This window comes from Monodelphis domestica, chromosome 6, assembly GCF_027887165.1.
Source record: "Monodelphis domestica isolate mMonDom1 chromosome 6, mMonDom1.pri, whole genome shotgun sequence".
Lineage (NCBI taxonomy): Eukaryota > Metazoa > Chordata > Mammalia > Didelphimorphia > Didelphidae > Monodelphis > Monodelphis domestica.
The window spans coordinates 203,153,816-203,178,280 of NC_077232.1; the positions used below are offsets into that span (position 1 = coordinate 203,153,816).

The window sequence follows — 24,465 nt, forward strand, 5'->3', positions numbered from 1 at the left end:
CTTTGGCTACTCTCTAGACCAGGATTGGGGAAGGTTTTTGAGTCTCAGTGCTGTGACAGAGACTGGCACTAGAGAAAAAGTGCCAAGTTGAAGAGTATGTGAAATTGATCACCTCAACAGTGGACCACCAACTCCTCTCCCAGCCAGAGTCTTCTCTCCTCAGCATTCCCCTCCTGGAGCCCCTCCCCCATTGAGGTGATCAATTTCACATACTTTTCAGCTTAGCATTTTTTCTCTAGTGCCAGCCTCTGTCACAGTACCCAGAGGGAAAATTCAGGTTTGTGGGTCCACCTTCCCATTATCAGAGAGAGCAGAAGGAGGAAGTGCTTGCTTCATGAGGCTGTGCTGAGGAGTGGGACATGCAAAAAATATCCTCTGGTGCTGTGAAGAGGGGGAACAGCAGCTCCCAGAGTGCTGGACAAGTGCCAATACTTTGCCAACGCCACTCTAGACTGTAAGTGTGCAGATTCTTTGCTGATGTTCATCAGTGGGAGAAATTTCCACAGTAAGAATTCCCCACACTGTTTTGTTTTTCTTACCTCCCTTCTCTACCACTCTCTCCTTCATAAGTAGTATGTAGCTTAAATTTATATAGCACTTCAAAATTTCCAAATTCTTTATACAGGTAATCTAATGAATGATAGGTATTAATATTTCTTTCGAGGGGCCCCAAACAAGTTCTAAGCAGTATCTAATTTATTACTAGGCACCAGAAAGCAAGTATTATCCATTTTTGAAAAGGGTGAGATAAGAACAAATTAATTTTCTAAAAGTAAGATGTGAAATTAGAAGTTGTCAGTGAAAAAACTTGATATTCTCAGGTCTCCAATCTCCTAATCAGTTATAAATTAAAATTTCTCCACCTTTATACTCAAAATGTCTTTGTCACCACACTTTGTATAAAATAATTTTTAAAAAGTATTTTATAATGAACTTAAATACTGACAAGTATAAACATTATATATTAAAAAACAGAACAAAATAAAATCATGAATCTATTGTGTATGACTTATTTTCTGTCTCTATTAACTATACTGGCAAATGTTTAACAACTTCTGACCAATAAACTTGTACACACAAAATTTTTTAAAATTTTAATCTGCATTCTTGTAATTAAGTCTAGACTGGTGGTGTCAAACTCAAATAGAACTACAGATCACTACTTCTTAAATAAGGATCCCTGATGGCCTCATATTGACAGTTTTAAAATGTAATATTATTGTATCTTTTTATATGCTAGTAAATGTGTGGAGTGAGAAATTAGTGTGTTATTCTCAAGTTATTAAGCTTTATTAATATTAATATTAATATTCCCCTCCTCTCCTCCACCTATCCATTTACAAAAGGCTTACAGCTTAAACACTCTATGTTGGGCCTTTTGGAATTTGTTTGGTAACCTGCCTGGGGCTGGTGTCCCCAACTGATCTGATCAAATCTTAAATTCCCTTTTTGTCTTAGAAATCTCTTCTATGGTATCAGAGGCTTCTTCCAGGAGGTCAAGCCCAATGGCTAGACTGATCCTTACATCAGCCCCTCCCAGATAATTCAATCTAAATTTTTCCTCTCTTTGTATAACATTCCTGTCTCATTTACTTCTGGATTAAAACCTTTGTCTGTAAACCTTGGAACATTTTGTATCAGGAACACTGTATCAGGCTCAATCTGTCCTTGGTAGGTCCAAGGCAGACATAATCATCTCTCTCTCTTTCTTTAAATTTTGGGGGCATTTTGTCTGAGGTCATTGACTTGAGGAAGTGCCCCATATTTCTCTCTCAATAAGTATATTCCATTTTAAAGATTTTTCCCCCCCAGGTTTTTTTTTTTAATAGTGGTTAAAGAGGGTATACGTTGATATTTTCAAGGTCCCCTTAAATTTCCACTTCCCACAGTAAGTATTTCACAATTACATTTTAAAAATCTGCTTCAGTGGCACTGCAGTGTTATGGGCCATATTCTGTCCACAGACCACATGTTTGACACCTTCGGTCTAAACAATCAAGGAAACAATTAGTTGAGAGCAGACTGATAACATCTAGTTTGAAAGGTTTAAGTAAATGCTTACACTGAAATTTTTAACAATTGATTCTCCAAGCTGAAATAAACTGGGTCCATCCCATGCCTGGTTTTACATGACCACATCAACGCCCCTACTTGTATATATCCCTTGCTGAACTTTCTTCTGGTCTCCTCTATAGACTTAGAGACTTTGCATTCATTTTCTCTTTCTTTTTTGACCCTTTTTGGGGAATCACTGTCACTCCCTGCTTACTTTTCACTACAAGTCCTCCAAATAAACTCCTTTTCCTCCACTAAGTCCTCTCTTAAGATGAATAAATATAAGGAAACAAAACACATTCACACATTGGCTTGCCTGAGAATGTATGTCTCATCCATCACCTTTCTGCCACCATATGGGACATACTAGGCTGATAGAGGTAGGATTTGTCAACCCATTTATCAAGGTTTTTGAGTCTTTCAGAGTTGCTTTCCTTTACATCACTATGGTATAAATTGTGCACATGATGTCATTTTGCCACCTCAGCAGCAACTCTTTTTTTAAGACTTCTAACACATCTTCCACAAACTGAAAACAAGTCATTGGGTGTTCTATTACCACCAGGAATATTTATTTGAATTGTCTCTTTGGACCTTCTTCTCAGATATTTAGTGCCTATTTCCAAGCCTCACAATATTTGACAACTCAAACAATTACAAGAACCTAGTAGCACAAGTCATTTCCTTACTCAAAGTGTCTATGTTGAATTCATCAAGATTTGGACTTCTTTTTTTTATTCTATTGCTAGATCTTTCTATCTGTCATATGAAGATATGAAGTTAAATGTTGTCATGGTTATTAAGAATATAAACATATGTGACAACTATATTTAGGAGGAAACTCCAATATTTGATCTTTGGTATAACTTTAAATGGTGATCTAGCATATAATATCCAAACTATACTTTTCTCTTGTTACCTACATGGAATAGTATCAATGGATTTAAAAATATAATTTAATTTGCTGAAATCTCATTCACACACAACTTTCCCAGAACACAGAGAAGACTTAAAACCTCCTGAGGCTAATCATGATGTGATGTTGCCTTTTATGAGTCTATGTTAAATGATGGTGTACCATTTATAGATACAGTTTCTGTTTAAAAATTTCCCTGGAAAGACTACATGCAAGGACATGGATTAGTGTGCCACAGTATGGATCAGCAAAGATGAATTATCTTAATATTTATGGAAATACCTAAATTGGTACTATCTGTATTCTCATCCACATGATACTCTTTCCAAGAGTATAGATCACCACTGATTCATGACTCTCATTTCTGTCCTCCCATAACTGCCTGGTATTCTCCTGACACTAAGAAATGATCAGTGGCGTGCAAAACTCTCTCATTCTTACTCTGGAGGTGCTCCATTTCCTTTTCTGTTCATGCATTTGTTTGATGACATTGATGATACTACTATTCCCATGTAATTCCTTGTTTGTAATATGTTGCATCCTAGTCACACTTTCAATGAAACTTTTCACTGATTTTTGTATGTGCCTGAGTTATTTTTTATTAAAGCATAATGCTTCATTACCCAGGCAATAGTGGAACTAAAAAAGTTGTTCCTTCGTTTCAGAGAAAATCCTGGGATCACTAAAAGAACTTTGCAAATTTCCAAAAGCAACCCATCCAGCTCTCTATTCCAATTCAATTATGGACCCAGGATATTGCCCATTTTTAGTATCTGTCCTAGATAAAAATAATTATTATAAAATAATATCATTAATAACTAATATTATTATTTTTTAAATAAGCATTATATAGCCATTTAAGATCTTCAAAGCATTTTGCATATCTTACCTCATATGATCTTTACAATTTACAATTTTAAGGTAGATACTATTATATGCTAGCCACAGTTTAGTGATGAAAAAGCAGGCTAGAGGAGATTAAAATGATTTTCCAATTTTATCACACTGCTAGTAAGTATCTGATGCAGCATTGAAACTAAAATCTTCTTTACTTCATGTCAAGGCAGTATGTTACACTATGTCACCTGGCTACATATACACATATTCACATACACACAGATGTACATTTATATCTAGGTATATGTCCCAAAAGTTAAATTGCAAATGCTGGAGGATCAACTATATATATATGTACATGTGTGTGTGAACCTGTAGCATATGTAAGTGAGCTTGTAATATATTCAAATTTGTAATACGTGTAAATTTGTTTTGGATAGTTATGAACCTATAACTGATTTATTATTATTATTATTATTATTAATTAAAAAAAACTTGAGTCTTGAATTCTTCCTCTTTCCTCTTCCCTATCCCTGAAATGGTGAGCAATCTTATATAGACTTTATATGTGCAATCATGCAAAACATTTTCCCATTTTAATGTTTTTGTGGAAGGAAATGAACAAAAAAAATTAAGAAAGTTGAAAAAATGTGCTTTGGTTTAAAAAAACTTACCTATAAGTGTGAAGTGTGTAAAGCATAGGGTGAATTTTGGCAACATGGAGGTATGAACTTCTTGCCTGGCATAGGCATCAAATTTTTCAGTGCTGGAGTGTGAACTTGCAGGGCACAGCATGGATACGTGGTGTGCATGGGGAAACCTGCAGCAGATTCCTGTGCAGCTGTAGCATGTGTGAACTTGCAGCATGCAAGGGCAAAGTTTGCAGTATATATGTGTGTCTGTGCCTTGTGAACTTGCAGTATATAAGTGCAAACTTGTACTAATGAGAAATATTTTCAAGGCATTTATTAACAAAATAGTTGTAGTTTATATTACAACCATTTATTGCTGAGAAGAAATCAAAACATCATATAATATCCTCCAAGTAACTCAATGTAAAGTTTGATACTTGATGACAATGTGAAGAAGTGAAGAACTTAGGCAGGGAAGAAATATATAGAAATATATAAAGGAATGAAAGGATCAAGAAGCTGGTTAAATGGAAGTATCATGTCTCTCGGTATCATGAGCACTTTCCTGAAAACAATTAATAGGCAGAACTGGGCCTAGCAATGCCAAATAATGTTTTCAAGAATGAACCAACTACACCGTAACAGAAAGAAAAATATCTATTAATGTTATATAATGATATATAATGAATACGCTCCAGTGTATTCATGAGTCAGCTCTCTGGGTATAGTCCTACCTTTGACTTATCAGACTTAATATTAAATTTTATAATAAATCATAAGAAAAATAATTATGAGAAAAATATGGCATCCAAAGAAAATGATTAAACCCTGGATTGTTTAAACAAATCATTGAAAATTTTTAAGATGGGAATTGCACAATAGAAACTGACACTGAATATAATTTCATTCAGAAAATTAAATCAAATTAATTGCTAAAGTAAAGAGACCTAAAGAGTCCACAATGAATCTTAATCAAGAAACCTTTGACTCACTTGTCAATTGTTAAATGATTGCTGCCAAAGGCAACACCAGGTTAGGATATAAAGTTGTCTGTAAAACTGTATGAAGAAGGATGATAGATGATTGTGAGCAATATCTTCTCATAAAACACAGAAGCAGTAGAGGGTAAAAACTGTTTAAAGATAGCATTGAAAGATAAGTAAGGAAAGTCATCACAAGGGTATTCAAAGATGAAAATGGAAAGAAGACTACAAACAGAAGAAAAATGAAAAAGATTTAGAGAATCTATTTTCAAGGCTAATAGAACCACATCACTTGGATCTTAACATCACAGTTCCTGAAGTGCTTACAGAGGAGACAGAAATGGTACAAAAGAAAACAAAGATGAGGAAAGCAGCTAGATTAGATCAGCTATATATAGAGGAGATCCACACTAAAATTGGTAAAATTGTTAAGTAGGTTAAGAGAGCAATATGTGATATATCCAAAGGAAGATAAAATATCAAAACTGAGGTGGGGGGAATCAAACATTGTTTTAATTACCCTAAAAAGGTGTCCATCTTATTTGACAATGATTTTATCTATACAAAATCTTTATTAGGGTAATTTTTGCATAAACCAAGGTCATTAACAATATTAGTAGGGGAAAAGCAGGCTTCTGAAAGCAGTATTCAACAATGAAGCACATAGTTGCCATGCTACAGTTATCTAAAAAGTGTAGAGGATGTGTTTACTATGACCATTGTGTTTGCTGTTTGTTAATTTAAAACAATCCAACCATATTCCACTTGACACAGAAGACTTTTTGGCTTATAGGTTCTTGTACAACAAATAATCTCTCATTCATCTATAAGGGCCATTCAGGATTTTTGGAAGATATAATTGCAGAAATCATCTTGATCAATTATCTCTGATCATTAATATCCACAGAAACATAAAACATGGAGACACATGCTTGCCAAAAATATCTGCCATCACAATGAAGGAAGTCCAGAGCAATGGAGAACATTTCTTAGAGTCCCATGTTTGCTCCAGTGCATCCATATGCCACAACTTACACAGCCACACCTCAATTGTTAGGTAGCTTCTCAGTTTCCAGGGATTTTGTAGAAACAAAAAAGAGCTGCTATAAATGGTTTTGTATATAATGGAAAGACTTATATGAACAGATACAGAGTAAAGTGATCAAAATGAGGACAATTCATGCTATAGCATTAATAATGTAAAAATGAAAAATTCTGAGAACTTTTAAAAACTAGTGAGGAATAAAATGAACAGTATTAGAAACATTTATAGAATAATATTGTATAAACATACAGCTTTGATGATCACTACAACAACCATTCATAATTCCAGAGGACCAATGATGAAACATGGTCTCCATGGTAGACTTGTCAGATGGATTTAGGGTGCAGGGAGAGGCTTATATACATATTTTTTAAATATACATATTTTTATGTATAGCCATTAGGACAATTTGATTTTTTGACTATGTATAATTATTCAAAGAAATTTGCTTTTTTCCCCCCTTTCCTATTTTTTCTAATGGTTTGAAGGAGTTGGAAGGAAAAAATAGATTTTTATTTAAAAATATTAAGAGATATGTAGGAAGTTGATACAGATGGGGAATGACGGATGAATTTTCAAATAAGTTAGCTATTTAGTTACTTTTATTTAGCTATTTTACTGTTTATAAAAAAAGGTGGAGGAAATGAAATGTATATGTAAATGTAAAAAGAAAACTCTATTGATGCAATTGAGAATGAGAAAAGGAGACTATTTTGTGTAAGATAAAGTATACACAAAGATAAAAATTGAAGCAGCCCCTAATAGCAAGAAATTCTTGTTCTACTGGGAAGGAAGCAAACATGTACATGTGCAAGTAAATAAAATACAAGAAAAACTCAGGTGCTTGCAATAAGAATTGGGACAGGAGAGAAGGTTTCTAGGTGGAATACACTTCTGTGTTGAACTTTGAAGGAAGGAGAATATTCTGGTGGTATTTTAAGTGGAAGTTTCTAGTAATACATATGTATATAAACTGAAGTATTGCTATGATGGTGTCATTGGAGTTCACATTTTGAGTGTAAGTAATAAGGGAAAGTCTTCTAAGATTCTGGTAAAAGTGATCATACAATATAAAATAATCTAAGTACTTATTTTATATTTACTTCAGTGCTAGAATGGAGAGCTGTAAAGTAAGACTTTTTAAGTTTCTGAGAAATTCCGAGTCTGCCCAGCGTCCCAAGAAGGAAGTGTCAGTTTAGAGTGAGAGGAGTATAGATTGGCAGTATTGGGTCAAAGGCCTATAAAATTAATTTTTAGAGGGATGAAAAACTAATTGAAGCAGGCAGTTTCTTTCTTGTTTTATTTATTTACTTTTTTATGACAGGATGTGAGTGCACTGAAATGGAAATACAGATATTCCATGAACCATTAATTCCTGGAAATCTTCACAGATGGCAGTCTCACAATAGATGCCAAAAACAGCCATCAAAGGTGCCTGAGTTCTAGAAGGCAAACTTAATTTATTCCTTTGAGTATCAGAGGTATTAGCTGGTAAATTAAATAAAACGTTCAAAGAATATGAACATTTCCAAAAAAAAAAGGAGAAAGAAATAAAATGGCAAACTTTAACTCTATATAAGATACTTAAAATGAATGAGTTCAATCGTTTTGATTTCTCTTTTTTAAAAGATATTTCATTTTCGCATTTAGGTGTAATAACAATTTTCAACATACATTTTCTGAAATTATAAGATCTAAATTGCCTCCCTCTCTTTCTCTTTGAGATCATAAGCAACTTGATCTGGGTTATTCTTCCCTATTGGTCACTGTTGTAAGAGAATGCCCATAAAATCAGAACCCCCAAATTAAATCATAAATAACTTAATATGAAAAATAGTATGTTTTGATCTGCATTTTGACTCCAACAGTTCTTGACTTCTCTATCTGTTCACATAACTACCTGACTGGAGAAAAAATATTTGCTGAATTGCACTGAATTTATATTGAGACTGAAGGAATATTTGAGGATAATATAAAATAAGGTTTGTTGCCTGACCACATGAAGATATTTATGTCTTTATTTGATAATGGTAATAGAATGAGATCGAATCAGAACTCAGTTATGCTAATTTTATGTATTTAAAAAAAAGACCTTTGGTTTTCCTTCAAGGAAGAAAGGAAGTAACATCTGAGTAGCACCTACTATGTGCCAGGCACTTTGCCAAGGGCTTTTATTAATATTGTCTCATTTGATCTTCACAACAACCCCGAGATATTGATGTTATTTCTCCCATTTTACTGTTGAGAGATTGGAGACAAAAAGAAACTAAGTGACTTCCCAAGGGTTAAACAGCTAGTAAATGTCTGAGGCCAAATTTAAATTTGGGTCTTCCTTATTCCAGGCCAAGCACCCTATTCGTTATGCCACCTTCTGTCTCTAAGATCAATCTCCCACTATAACATTCAACATTATCTGCAAAGTAATAGCATTAATAATGAAACAATCAAAACGTTTTTCAGAAATAGTTTGAACTTTGAACTGGTATCACTTTGAACTGTTTATGAAAGAGGCAGCTTTGTCTAATGGAAAGAGTGCTGGACTTTTTGATTCTGAATGTTACAAAATAGCTGGATAACCTTGGACAAGTCAATTTATCTCTCTGAGTCTTGGTTTCATTATCTGGATAATTAGGCTAATAATGCTTGCACGACATGCCTCGCAGGGTCACTGGGAAGAGAAAAACTTTATGAATTCTGAAAACATTTAAGTTGTTTTATAGAAGTTGTGATTCTCTAAGAAATCTTTGTAACTGGGTCTACTGACCTTTAGACTCTGAAACAAGAGGATGACAGGGTAGCCCCTGACCTTTCAAAACTTAAAGGGTCATCGAGGCTCCATGGCCTTTACCTAGAATGAAAAAGAAAAAAAAAACAGGACAGAAGCTTTTCTGATAGACACAAGGCCTTAGGGAGGAGAAACCACCAAAGGATATTTCCCTACAATAGGGTCTCTCATCATATACTATGAGAAAAAGAATCAAGAGGATGAAACTTACAGGACTTTTTATATGACTCAGCAGCCAATTAAAGAGGCTATGATGGTTTTCAGGCAAAGATCCTTCTCTTCAACTTGTGGTTAGGTGACCCAAAACAATGGCAGAAGTCAATACAAGCTCCAGGGTCTCTCCAAGGAACTAAATGTCTTCTAAGCCATTATGACTCTCCCCAAGCAAACTTTCATGCTCTTAATGTGGGAAAGTTGCCTTGGACCATGGGTTTAGTACACATGCCAGAGCCTGGTTACACTTGTTCTAAAAACTTTCATAAAAGCAACAGCTATTAAAAATGGAAACATGGAGGTGGAGGAGAAAGGATGCTAGATTTGGAGTCAGAATACCAGATTTTAAATCTTGGCTCTGCTGTTTAATGAGTAATGTGAGTTTAGGCAAATCAATTCATTCCTTTGACTTTGTTTCTTAATCTGTTCAGGTAAAGGATGGTCTTAGAAAATCCTTAATGTCCTTCTTTTCCAGCTACAAATCCTAATGCCCTATGACTGTAAGAGAAATTAATGACACCTAAACTCATCATAAAAGTATTCTATTTAGGAATAAGAAATCTTATTCATTAGCAACCACCAGAGCTATAACTAGTGCAAGGGCAACCAGGACTTTTCCCAAGGGAGTGAAATTTTGAAGGTTTTAACAACACTTGTTTAGTCCTCTAGGATTATAGAAATACCAGAATTGAGCACCTACTTAGGAAGAATAATTAGGTAAAATAGGAAGCTTCAGCTAGGTCCCCAGTTATTATATTTTTTATAATTTTATCTTTGAATAATGTGAATTCAAATACATTACTTTAGGAGATTCATTAGCAGCACTAACCCAGACCTACCTACAACTCAATTTTGTGTTGTCTAACAAGACAATCAGTGATACACACCCTAGGTACATAGATCCTTAGTGAAGGCTAGGATAACAATAGATCTTTTTTTTTTTTTCTGTACTCTCTCCTTCCTGAAAAAAACTTGCTTATAGTGTCACCAATTTCTGGGATTAAATAAATCTACTCTCCTGACTGTAGGTTTGTCATTATTTCTTGATTCCTTTTAGTAAACTTGGTCTGGATTAAAATATGTCCCCCTTCAACCTTTTCTCACAAATTTTGATAAACCCCAAGTACTGTAGCTGTAACGTTGATGGCACAATGTTTCTTTTAAAACACTTAAATTTGTGCAGTATTCACCTGCTACCCTGGAGGAAGCAATAGAGAGAGAATCCTACATGGGGTTAAAATCTGCTCCCCAGCACTTCTCACTCTATGGAATCTATTTGCATTCATAGTTCTCCCACTGTTAAAGGGCTACAGCCACTCCATTATTCACAACTTGTGAGCATTTCCCCTCAAACAGTATATTAGAATACATTATTTTCTTCTTTTATTTTCCCCCCTTCAAACCAGCACTGTCATGTTGGAATTGTGGAAAGTAGCATTTTAGGGATACCAGGTAGGGTGGGAGCATTATCCAATCCCCTAACTCCTGTGCAAATTAGGCTATATTTTCCTTAAAAGATGCTGAAACCAGCCATTAGTCTTAATTGGCTCAGAGGACTAAAAGCTTGGGTTGTTATCATCAATTCCTGGTTGCCAGAGTATAAAACAGATTCCCTCTGATGCTTGGCTGATAAACCTTCAAGAGCATCTCAGAAGCAGAGAAACAACGTCCTCAATGTATATCCTTGCTGAATAACCTTCTTCTACTTTAGATATATAAATTTCCTTTCATTAGTTATTGAAAAAATCTCTATCTCATTTCACTCAAAAAGTGAACCTAAAGCACCATGGGTTTGGTCTAAGTCAGGTGCAGTCAAGGACAGTAGAGAAGGATCAGTATGATGAGGAGTCCAGTATCTAAAGTTAAATGGACTATGGATAACAAATCAAGATTATCAAGATTTAGAGGAGCAGTAATTGGGAATAAACAAGAGATCAGAAATGCAGGTAGACAAATCAGACAAGGCAGGGCATAGGCAATTACAAAAGAGATTTGAATTTGGTCCTGAGCCAAAGGCTTTCTTAGCTACCTTCCTAAAAAGATAAGAGTTGATGATGAAGAAGTAAGTAAGCCTAGTCCATCAGATATGAGCCACTTGGAGTGGTCAAGAAAAGGAAGACGTGATTACATGGAGGTGATGAAGCTGGGAGGGAGGAAAAAAGGAGTGATAGCTGGTGGGACAACTACACCCTGACACTCTTCACAGCCTTTGAATTTTGTTCTCTGGTGGTCTGTTGATGTGAATAATTAATAGCTTGCAAGTTATTCTTCCTTTTTCTCCTTCCCTTCCTTCCTAAGAATCATATGCTGGAGAAATAGGAGAGTTCAAGGCTTTCTGCAACTGAAGATAATGACATTTTAAGGTGATTTGAATAATCCCAACTCCTTTCTTCTGAAAGCTTCTCTGACATGGAAGAAAGATAATTAGGGGTATTCTATCTATTCCTAGACAATTTACCTAGGGGCTGCTTTCAGTATGCTAGAGGTATAATCTCCAAATTCCTCAGGTGAGGACTCCAGTCAGGGAAGTAAGATAAACTCCTAACATGTGACAGAGGCTCACTAATGACACTAAGGTCCAGACACAGTTTGGGAAACTGGCTTACTCATCATATTTGCCACACAAATTTAAATGTCTTTATGAGATGTGGTAGTTCCATGAGTATAAACTGTGAGCATTTTTACAATTCATTCTTGAGATGACTCAAATCATGGCAAATATTTGCCGACAGAATTATGCAAATCCAGATCAAGATTAATGAAAGGACTAAGAAATAATGAGCTTGATTCTACACTGTGAAGGTTGGGAGGCTGAGCTTGCATAATCCCAGTGAGTGACACCCAGCCTGTTTTAGGGAATAAGATATTGTAACAAAATCCCTTAAATTCCCCCACCTTTTCTTTATGAATTGAAATGTGAGGTTCTGGCTTTCTTTATGGCATATACCAGGACCAAAAGCAACTGAATAGGAAGTTTTCTCTCTTCCCCATGATCAGGGCATGTTCCTTTGTGGTGGTAGGAATGATGGGCTGAATTGTTCTGATCACAAATTCAAAGTCATTGTCAGATTTGTTTGTCAAAGTAGGAATGTCACAAATGCAGTCTCAAGAGTGACAGATCTAAAATCGGAAGACCTGAATTCAAATCTGAGATCTATGAAATCTTGTACAAATCATTTTAACTCCATTAGTCCCAGTTTTCCCATCTTTAAAAAGGGAGAGAGGTGGACTCTATGACTTCTGAATTCTCTTCCAGGTGTAAATCTCTGAAACAGATTCTTGGATTGTATTGTAGAACTCATGGGGGCTAGAAAGTGGAGAAATTAAGCATTTATTAAGTACCTACTATGTGGCAGACATAATGTTACATGCTTTATAAAGATTGTTATCTCATTTGGTAAGGCATTAATAATGCAGATGTTTGTTATAGGATGACATGGAGTAATGTATGTCTGACTGTATATATGTCTCTGATTGCTTTCTGCCCTGGTATATCTTGTAAAGAAAGCCAAAAGCATTGGATTGCCTCTAGTCACTTGACAGACACTAATTGAGACTATTCCAGTCTAGACCTTAGTCCACACTGGTGACAATAGAGTGTTATTCTAGCTAACTTCAAATGCCATACTCTAGTAATCTAAGAGAAATCGTCCACTATCAAACCATCTACTATGGACAGCACTGAATTTGATCGATTTCATTGGGCATGAGTGGCAGGTTGAATCTGGATTTTCAGAGATCATGGAACTAGTTTTATTTTTCTAAAAATCTTATGAATTGTCTGAACCAGAATATGCCTCCCTAAGTGGACATGAGCAGGTAGAGTTGCCTTAAACTGCCTGTAGCTAGAATCTGTTATGTGAAGTAAAATACCTCCATCCTTCAGAACTGTGGGTATGTCACAGAGTAACATGTCATAAGTGGATGTCTCCTGGCTTCAGCATCAGCATGAGTAACAATGTAGGAGAGCCAGGGAAAAGTCACCACAGAAGGAAAGATGGCATGATATTTGAAAGCCAGTGGCTAAGGAGAGGGTTCTTAAACCCAGGAAGGGATCTGTCTCTCTCTTCATCTGTCTGTATGTCTCTGTCTCTGTCTCTGTCTCTGTCTCTCTCTCTGCTCCACACTGGCCACTGACATGGGAGCTGGATTTGGCTCTCTATGCTGTCCAAGGCCTTAAGCTATGGTGAGTCATATTACCAAGGCATCAGGGTCTGAGCTAGCCAAATGAAGAATCTGTTATAGTTAGGAGTAACTATTTCTTCTCTCTATCACTTTCTCTCTATTTTTATTAACAAATGCTTACAAATCTGGTTCTGAGCCTCCAGACCATCTTTTATTTGTTATACTGTGCTGGTATAGGATTAAGATATTAAAAATATAAGACTGTGAATTCTAGATATTAAAAATATACAAAGTAGGCATCACTGTATAAGGTTTAATTGTAACAAAATAATATGTAACTCTTAAGGAATGTGTCACATCTTAGCTAAGTTCTAGGACCTCTGCAGAGGTTCATGGTTGCTGTTGAAAAGCTGTCTGTGGTTTCTATTGGGAAGAGTTGGCCTCTGATACTGCCAACTGAACTGGTTCCAGACAAAGCCCAACTGAGATAGCCTCACTACAAAAGGAACTCCAGATCTTCTTTTTATCCCTAAAGTCTCTAAATCTTCTACTTTGAAGATCTGGCAGCCTGAATATTTGGTGTTAAGATAAAAACAAGTCAACCCAGGTTTCTAGGGCAGATAGGTCCAGATTCCTGACTCTGCTGGCAATCCAGATGGATAAGAATCCCAAACTGGCCCTGTGAAAAGGAAATGTTTTGTAACTTAGAATTGGGCCTTGCTTCTTTAGTAGAGGGTTGTCTTTACTGCTTATTTTCTTACTATGTTCTATCTTAAATAAAAACTTGGATTGCTGGGATATTTTATGTGACAACACCATTTTAATAGGAAAATGAATTAGTATTTTCAAAAATAGGGAAGAGCTGAATGCTCTGGGCTATGTAGGAGAATGGCCAGATTCTGTTGTTCTCTAATCCATAGATTCTCCAGAACGTCTTATTTGTATTCCTCATCCAATTTATGGCTCAAATAATTTATAATTTCTAAGAATTCGGTTTCTTCAGAAATGTAAACTGGTATAATAACAACTTCACCAGGAAAAGGAGGAGGAGGAAGAGGAATGTGCAGAAAGAAGCAAATAAAGTCACTGATAAATACTCACGAATTCTATCATGTCCTTATGTGGTATACAATCATCATGAGAGTAATCAAAGGTGGCTAAGGTTTGCTTACCCGAGACTGAAGCATTCAGCTCCCATGGTCTACCTCACTATAACTCCTCTTCCCCAACTCCCAGCTCCCTGTGGGACATTTGCAAACACTTGCATGACAGAGCTGAGCTCTTAACCTGGGATTTAACAAGCTTCACTTGAGTTATCCACATCAGGCCAAAGAAGGCTTTGGGATGGCTATGGGAGTCCATTTTCCCACTTGGTTTATGTATTAATCAAGCTAGCTGGCTAACAATTGAACTCACTTTGGTGTACCTTTGTCTTCAGTTCTATGAAATCCCTTGAACTACCTTATTCTAGGATCATTTATCAGTGGGATTAAAAAAAAAGTCAGTGGGAGTCAGAGAAACTGATTTCAGATATGGCTCAGCTTTTTACTATAAAATCCTGGAAAATTATTTCCTCTCTCTGGGACTCCCTCACTTTGCTCCATAAATGGGACTAAAATATCTCTAACTACTTTTTTTCTCCAGAATATTATTTTTAAAATGCTTTGGAAACCCTAAAGCACTCTAGAAACCTAAACTATTATTTCCAGAAGTATGAGGAATGAAAACATTCATTAAGAAGAATCATTTCCCCACCTTTGTTCTTTACATTTAAAAAAAATGTTTTTGTATTTAATCAGATATGTGATTTCAATCTGTATAGGACACTCCCAGAGAGGAAATGCTTTCTAATAATGCAGATTAGGAACTACTATTCACCTTATGGTTTCTAGAGTTGCCCGGAGTTAAATTAAGTGAAGTTAAAATAAGCAAGAAATTAAGTGACCAGTCCAGGTTAGTTTCAGTAAGTGTCAGAAGTAGCACTTGAATCAGATTTTCCCAACTGTGATTCTTGCTGAGTCTCTATCCACTGGGCCTCCTGGCCTGATAGAAATAATAATAAAAATATTAATAGCACATATCACCTTTCCTATCCATCCCTCCTCCCTTTGCTTAAATGGTCTCTTTAAGGGAGGTGGGGAGAGCAGAAAAAAGAGAAAATGTTAAGTCGGACCAATACTGAAGCATTTCATGCAATGTGAGTATACAACATTCCTCAATCTAGTGCGATGAGAGTTCACACTTCTTAAAACACTCTGAGGCCTAGCTTTTTTATGGGAAAATTTCCCAATCCACCACAGGCATATGTTATTTTATTAAACCTCAGCTCTCTGTGCACTTATTTGTTCCTAACTTCCTTAGCTACTATAGGATTGCTAAATTTGACACATTGGGTGCCTTCATATATTATTTTAGTTTTTGTATGAACCAAGCATTAAATTATTTGAAAAAAGCCATTTGGGCTTTCAGAGACTGAAATGTTCTCTTTTTAAATCTACTGATGTTTTTCTTTGTTTTTTAATTCTCTAAGAAGGGAGACTTCTTTTTCTCAGATGCTATTTCATTTTAAGAAAATTGCATTCATCTTAATAGAACTTTTTTTTAATGAAAATATTTTAGAAAGTGACTTTTTTTTCTGTAGTGAAAAACTATTACCTGAAGGTTTTATTTCAGATGATCTGACAAGCATCAGTATGTATGACAGCCAGTTAAATGATTTGGTTTCTGAGAAAGAATATATATTTTAAGTAGGTTTTTTGGTAACTGATACACACACACACACACACACACACACACAGAGGGATTCTTGTCCCCCCTCCTAGTAATTTCTTTTGTCAGATATAAAAATTAAGCAAAGAAGTATATTGAAGAATTTTTAAAAAATGATTGAATATAAAAGTGAATTTTACTTTTTGGTTGCTCTTTAGACCTTGTATAGGCATTGTGCTATGGTGAAAATAGTCCCATAATTGGAGTCAGGAACTGAATTCAACTTCCAGTTTTTCTACTTCCTACATGAGTGTCTTTGGACAAATAATTTCCTTTCTTTGAATCTTACTTTCTTCTTTTGTAAAATGACTCCTTAGGAGCCTTCTGGATCCAAACCTATATTTATTTCTTTAAAGAACTCCTTACAGTGAAAATCTCTTCACTGACGAAGATTGATAACTCATCTGCAATCAACAGTCTTAAAGACTCACTTGGAGCACTATTAGATAAAGTGATGTATGACAAAGTTAGTACCTATCAGGCAGAGCTTGACCACCTATCTTCTCCATTTCAAGGTCAATCTTATTAACAATTATGTCATTTGTTCTTTTATATAAAATGATATCAAAATGAAAAGATGTTTATAATAGCATTCTGAGCCAAAGACAGAGAGGAGATAAAAATGGTGAAAGATAGAAGGTAGCCTTTTATAGTTTTATACTGGACAAATGAAAACCCAACTTATTTTTTAAAAGATTTTTAGATAAGAAGTCTATACTCTATTTTCTTATTTAATAACCCTCACAGAGTAATTTATTCTATGTATTATTTTCTAAAAAACTATTTGAAGCTTAAGCCTTTTAATTTTGAGTCTATTCATGATGAAAGTGAAAAAAGGTATAATCACCTGCATGCAATAATCACTTATGAAACAAGGTTTATCTTTCCTTTTTTTTTAAAACAGAGTTCCTGACCCATGCATTATTAGAAGTATTGCTCTATGAGAAACTCAGTGTGCTTTTTCGTATGATGTAAATAATAACAGCTGACATTTGCATAACATTTGAACTTCTGTAAAGTACTTCATCTACTATACATAAATATATGCATATACATACATTTAAATTTATACATACACACATGTGACAATGAAGACTATGAGGTAAAAACTTATAGCATCCATTTTACAGATAAGGAAAATTGGAATCCAGATCTTTCTGAAGTCAAGGACAGATCTTTGTTACAATTTACTGTCCCACAATCATTAATGCATAAGAGAGCATTTAGCTAGCGTCAGCACTTCTACTCACAGCTAGGATCATGTCACGTATCAAGTGACATGGTCTCTTTGATGAATTTATCTCACTATGTTACATCATATAAGATAATTTTTTCACATCTCCCTAATTAATTTGCTGTCCCACTCAGCACAGCTCTTTTCCAATACTTTTTCTGTCTTCAAACTTCTGATAGCTTCCTCTCATCTGAGGACCTCATATCATATATTACTTAAGAAATTGAAGCTATTTGCTCAGAGTTTCTGCTTCTCCTTTCCTCTACATCTCATATCCTTCAGATTTCTTCCATCATAATCTCCTCCTTCACCCTTGGCTTGTGCCCTTGATTCCATCCATCACATCTTTCCTACCTTGCCCTTTCTCAGCGTTTCAGAGAGCAGTAGCTGGATTCAGGAAGGGAGAAGATATTCTAAGTAAAAGAAATATCAAGACAAAACAATGAAGGTGGGAATGAGCATGGTATGTGGGTTGGGTGATAAGTAGGCTGGCCTGAATGGAGGAATTTTGATGGAAGAGAGAAGATAAGATAGGATTGTAGATTTAAAAAGGCATTGGGTATTGAATGGGAAGACTATAGACTGAATATTGGTTCTATAACTTACTAGAACTCTGAAACCTAAGCCAAGTCTCTTCATCTAAAAGGATCCATTTCTTCATCTGCAAAATGAGAGTCTAATTAGATAATTGCTAAGATTCAATCTAGAGCCTATGCATAGAGGTTAGATAGGCAAGGTATGTCCAGATTATAGTGAGCTTTGAATGTAGCTTGAAAATTCTTGTCTTTTCTTGACAGATGAATACTTAAAAAAAAATAGATTTGCTTCCTTCTTTGTTATTTTAAATTCTCCTTACAGATGAATAATTTAACCAGCATGTTTCTGCAATATTTTGCCTCATATCAGAAAATCAAAGTCAATTTAATTGATCCAGAGCAAATTGTGGAAAATTTGCTATATGTATAAGATAAATGTTTGTTTGTAGTCATTTTATTATATTTGTTATACTATTATAAAATAACATTATTAGTCTTCTGTACTTTTGATGGCTTTATCTCAAGAAAATAGATTTATCTTTAAATAGCTCTACATAAAGACTACTATTTCTCACCATGGGTCTAGATCATTAGTGCCTGACTGTGTTTCTATTTTAATATGTAACTCTAAATATATTTAATTTAATTGATTTTTATGTTTTTTATTTGCTCTGCCTCAAAAACATTGTAGAATTATTGAAGACTAGGATTGTGAACTTTAATTATCTGTTCTCTTACATAAAGTAGTGCTATCCTATTCATGTAGGAGACCAAAATAGAATCTAAGTGTTGCTAATAAGAATACTCAAAATTCCAAAAATAACTCATTGTCTAATTAATTGGTGTGATATACAGCCTTTTAGGAAAAGGGTGTAGAGTCTCTAAAAATAATTTGTTCCTCTTCCCCTTTTCCCACTCTCAAAATATACTATATAAAATTTTTTTATTAAATAGGCATTCATGATAAAAAGTTCAAAACAGGAAAGACTTCATTATCTACAGTATCTCCCTATCCTATTTAATTCTCAAATATTTTAACTATATATGGGAATCTGTGGCATCAAAAGTCATACCTTTTAACCTAAATAGTGCACTCAAGTCTGAGTAATCTTATTTTGCCTCAATTTTTACCTGATGAATGAGAATCATTCATTTAATCAATATTATATACCTACTATTCATTATTCATCTAATATATTCTGGAAATTGTGCTAGATGCTGAGCATAAAAAGTTTAAAATGAAATTGTCCTTAACTTCATAGAGCTTACTTTCTAGCATATAAAGCAGCATATATTCATTTTAGCTGTGTGACCCTGGGCAAATTCACTTAACCTCCATTGCCTAAATCTTACCACTCTTCTTCCTTGGAACCAATACACAGTATTGATTCTAAGATGGAAGGTAAGGTTTAAAAAAAAAAAAAGAAGAAAAGGAGCATCGGGAAAGGCTTCATATAGTTTTTAGCAATTGAGTTGGATTTGCAAGCAAGTTCGGTATTTTAAGAGGTAGAGATGATGGAGAAGAATATGCATTCCAGAATTAGGGGACCAATTGTCAAAAAAAAAAATAATATAGGATATAGAAAGTTGTGCTTGAAGAGCAAGTAAGCCAGTTTGGATGGACCATAGTTTGTAAAAGAGTTTAAAGTATGATAATAGAGGAAAGATAGGCTGGAACCAGACAGAGAAGGGCTTTGAATAAATATCAGAGGAGTTGGTATTTTATCTTGAGGCAATAGGATAACACTGGAAAATTTTAAACAGGCAAGGGAAATGGACAGGCCTATATTATTTTTTTTTGGGAGGGGGATGCTTTAAAGTCAAGTGAAGGATACATTGAGAGGGGATATTCCTGGTAGGGACATCAGGTATATGGAGAGGGTAAGTGAGAAATAATGATGACCTGAATTAGAGTGGGGGCTAGATAAGTGTAGAAAAAGGAAATGTGGAGGAAGAATTGACAAGAATAGAAAATTTTGTGTGGGGTTAAGAAATGGGATGGAATGAGATGATGAAGATGACTACATAGTTGTAAATCTATGTGACAGGAAGGATGGCTATGTGGCCTAAGCAGAAAAAGGAAAATTTCCTGGAAGAGAAATTAGTTTTGGAGAAAAGATACTTCTGTTTAGATCATGGTGAATTTGAGATGTCTATAGGATATCCAATTTGAAAACCTAATACAGAATTACTGTGTGACTTGGAGAAATGACCAAACCCAGACCTATAGCTATGGGAATTATCTATAAAAGTGATAACTGAACTCAAGATGGTTGGAAAAAATCATCAATTTGTCACCCATCAATCAACAAGCAGTTTTCTTTAATAAGCACCAACTATGTATTGAGCACTGGTTGAGATGATAGATCTACAAAGACAAAATGTCTATATCTTATTTGCCAGTAAGTGGTTGTAAAGAGTTCTCCAAATTCTGAGTCATTAAAAAGTTTATTAAATTTAACACTACCCAACCCTTTTGCCAGAACAAAAGCTCCAGAGAAAAGAAATCTCCATATATCAAGCCATTAATCTGGGAAAGCTTCTCAGTTTCAAACAGCAAATGGAACCAACATCAAAGAGCCCTCTATGGCCTATGTTCTGATGATGGAGACTATAACCACTAATGGCTGTTGCTGCTCTATATCCTATACAGAGGTCACATTCTGATATTTCTGAGGCCAGCCTGGTCTTGAAGTGATAACAATTATCCAAATTTCTTATTTTTGCTAAAAAACTAGAGCAAATGTCACTAATGAAAGTGACCATTGAAAGAATAAGAAAACCAAGACATCACCAAAACTTCTGTTTTTTAGACCACAAACACATCTAGCAAAGAGTAATTTATATTATTTTAATTGTAAACATTCAAAGAAACTTTATAAGTAAGGCAAAGTTTTGGCCTGTATAAGTCACACTTCACATATGAGTTTTCAAAGGTCTAAAAACACTTTCTATAATACCATTAGTCATATTGTCTACAAGCAAAAGGAATCTGCATAGGAGGACCATGTATTTCCAAATATTTAGAAGGCAACAACAGTATAGTATAACACACACACACACTTAAAAATTAGATAAAGGTGATTAATCCACTTGGAGGTATTGGGGTTTGAATTCAAATGAGTAAATGATATATGTGTATGATATCTAATATAATTCAACAAGTATTAAGTGACCACTATGTTCTAGGCACTGGGGATTTGAAGATAAAAATGAACAATAATTTTTGTTCTCAAGGAACATACATTCTTAAATATGCCTCTGCTCCAAAGAAACTCTCACTTTAAAATGGCTGTGATAGGGGGCAGTTAGAAGGCTAAGCAGATAGAGAGCCAGGCCTAGAGAGGGACATTTGGGGTTCAAACCCCTCTTGGACACTTCCTAGCTGGGTGACCCTGGGCAAATCACTTCACCTGCATTACCTAGCCCTTACCACTCTTTTGTCTTGGAACCAATATACAATACTGATTCCAAAATGGAAGGCAAGGGTTAAAAATATGCCTGTGTTTAAGCTTTATCTTGTCCTGGACCCCTGGTCAGTATAATCAATAAGTTTCTAAGTAGATAATAAAAGAAACAAAAGTAAAAAATTATGATTGCAAAGGGGAACCTGGAAGCTATGTACAAACTGTCCCAAAGATTAATGGTGTATAATTTACAAATTGTATAATAGCCAAAATTCATATCCTGGTAATATGTGTTGAGTCAACAGAAGCCATCCAGGTGTTGGTGTAGGATTTTTTTTGGTTCTGTGATATGTAAATGTCAGACAAATTCCAGATAACCACAGTAAGACTTAGCAGAGCAACAAAGGGTTCTGATAACTTCCAGATGAAGTGGACAAGTTAATTTTAAAGTTTTACCATACAATAACTTTGGGATGATTTGGATGTTAGCAAATTTGCCTGAAGTGTCAGAGATAAGAGTGTCTGTTATCCACCCCCCCAAACCCTATAAAAGTGAGACCTCAAACTCTTACCCCATGAGCATCTCCATCAGGTCCATGCTGCCCAGAGCTCTTAAGAGTAATGCACAGTTACCTGAGTAATATTCTCTGCCTCTATCTCTTCCTCACATTACCTGCCTCCCCTATACCATTTCACCCTCCACCCCCCAACTCCTGTCCCCATACCCCTTTCATTACTTGCCTTTGCTACTTCTGTACTTTTTAAAAGTGTTATTGCAATCCTACTTCCCACTTGTCTCATAAACTTTCTGGGTGAGTACCCAAAGAACCAAGTATACCTGCCCCCATATCAAATTTCATGAATTGGTTGCTTCTAATACTTCTTATAGTTTTACTTAAAGCTTTAAAAATCTTAGAGGCAGCAAATCAATTATCTAACACCACAAATTCCATTCCCAGCTCTTCTAGGATCTTGATCAATTCATTTCACTGCAATGAATTTGTTTCCTCCTTTGTGAAATGAGAGACTTTTAAGTCTCTTTTTCTGGTTCTATCTTCCTTCTAGATCCATGATCTATTATTTTCAAAGAATATATAGATATATCATATAATAGGAAGACTAAAATATTTCGCATTGTTAAAGTGATAGTACCTTTTGGGGCGCTGTTACAGTTTTCATTTTAATCATGAATAAACAAAAAGCAGGTGGTGCTTCCCAGGGCATTAGGTTTTTTCCTCCCCTTTGGACTGGACTTCTCTTTTAGTTCCAACTCCTCATTGCCATTTAAAGAAACATAAAAGTATAAATTGCCTATAAAAATGTAATCCTTTCCTCTAGTTTTCAAAGAGATTAATACAAAGAACTAAGTAAAGATTGAGATTAATCTCGGTGCAGAAATAATCATGTCATGCAGGGAATAATCACAGAACAGCTGTCATGGAAAGGAATTGGTCTACCTTTAAAAGTCTCAAAAAACTCCCCAAACACTTCCATTCTCATTAAAGTCTTTGGCTGAAAGCCAGACCTCTACCTAAACATATCCCATTTCTATCCCTGATCAATGAAAAAGATTGCAAATACCTTCGGGGAAAACAATTATTTGAAACGCTTCACCAAAGAAACCTCTCAAAGACTTCGCAGAACACTGCTGGAAGAACTGATGAAGCAATAGTCAATGTTAAGGTGCTGGTAATCATTAACAGGCAGCACATGATTTTGCCATGGCTTCTTAATCAGAGCTCAGGCTTCCAGGTTCAGACAGGAAATCAAGGTTACTTACTGAGACCGCAAAGAAATGTAACATAAATAGCCACAAGAACACAGTCAGCTCTTTTTTTTGCAGGGGGGTGGGGGGGAGCTTGGTGGTGGAGATGGTGGATGAGTTAAATAAGAATTTAAAAATAATTAAAATATATAATAATTTTAAAATCCCTTTTCCCAGTCTAACTACAGTTAGGACAGCTTAAGAGATCATTACCAAAGTGTGCATTTTAAACACAAAACCACTGATACCTGACTTTTTGGATGCCTAACTTTTAAACTTATTGAACATAAGTTATGACTATATCATCACAGGATCTACAATTTCCTTTTCTTTGTATCTCCAGTGTTTATGACAGTGCCTAACTCTGTAGTATGCATTTAATAAATGATTGTTGACTTTGACTTAGAATGTCCCATATTTTGGGCAAAGAAAAATAAATATCACTTAGATTTTTTTAATTGAAAAAACATACAAGTTCTGATTCCTCTGTGCATTTCCCTATTGAGGAAATTTCTCATTTTACAGTTCAGGAGAAGCAGTAAACCAGCACAGCCAAACATATCAATGTAAAGAGACCACCAGAGGGAGCCCACATGACCCCAGGAGCCTAATAAAAACATTGACATGGGCAAAAAGTTAATTAACTATTCTTAAAAGGGCAACTGAGTTCAAACAGTGGATTCCCTAAGTCCAACTAAGTTGTACATGCATGAGAAGCTTAATGAAATCAGATCCAATTTATTAAGTTTTGTTTCTTTAACAACAAAAAAGAGTTGTTGAAGTGTTTTCATTGAATGCTACATGCTTCCCTTTGATAACGATAATGGAGTTCAGACAGTTCAGCGATCCATATCATCCTCAGAGAAACAACGACACATTCATTTTTAATGAAGAAACAATTCCCAGTGGATCCCGATTTTTCCAACTTCCAAATGTTTGTGATCCTACTAACTTGCTTACAATGCCAATACATGACACCTTTGGGAAGACTTACTAGAATTAAACAAGGTCCTGTGAGAATCTAAACAGCAACTCTTCTTATTGGGAACATAAACAAGGCAAAGAAAAGTGACCAGGATATTTAAATAGAGCACAAGTCCAAAATGATTTTTCTGAATTAGCCCAAGCAATCCCCAAATGAGAAAATCAGTCTGACTTTTTAT

At 35.2% G+C, this 24,465-nt stretch overlaps 1 protein-coding gene across 6 annotated transcripts in view; it reads right to left on the minus strand.

Moving 5' to 3' along the window:
- Window positions 1-24,465, minus strand: part of MARCHF1 (membrane associated ring-CH-type finger 1) — a 1,076,407-nt gene that overhangs the window by 600,179 nt on the left and 451,763 nt on the right. The window contains exon 1 of one of the 6 annotated variants that reach the window (XM_056802854.1): window positions 23,119-23,212. The exons of 3 other annotated variants lie outside the window; for them this stretch is intronic. The gene's annotated coding sequence lies outside the window, so the exon portion shown is untranslated. Of the gene's footprint in view, window positions 1-23,118; window positions 23,213-24,465 lie in introns of those variants that run through there. 2 more of the 6 variants (XM_056802857.1, XM_056802856.1) reach the window with 2 other exon arrangements.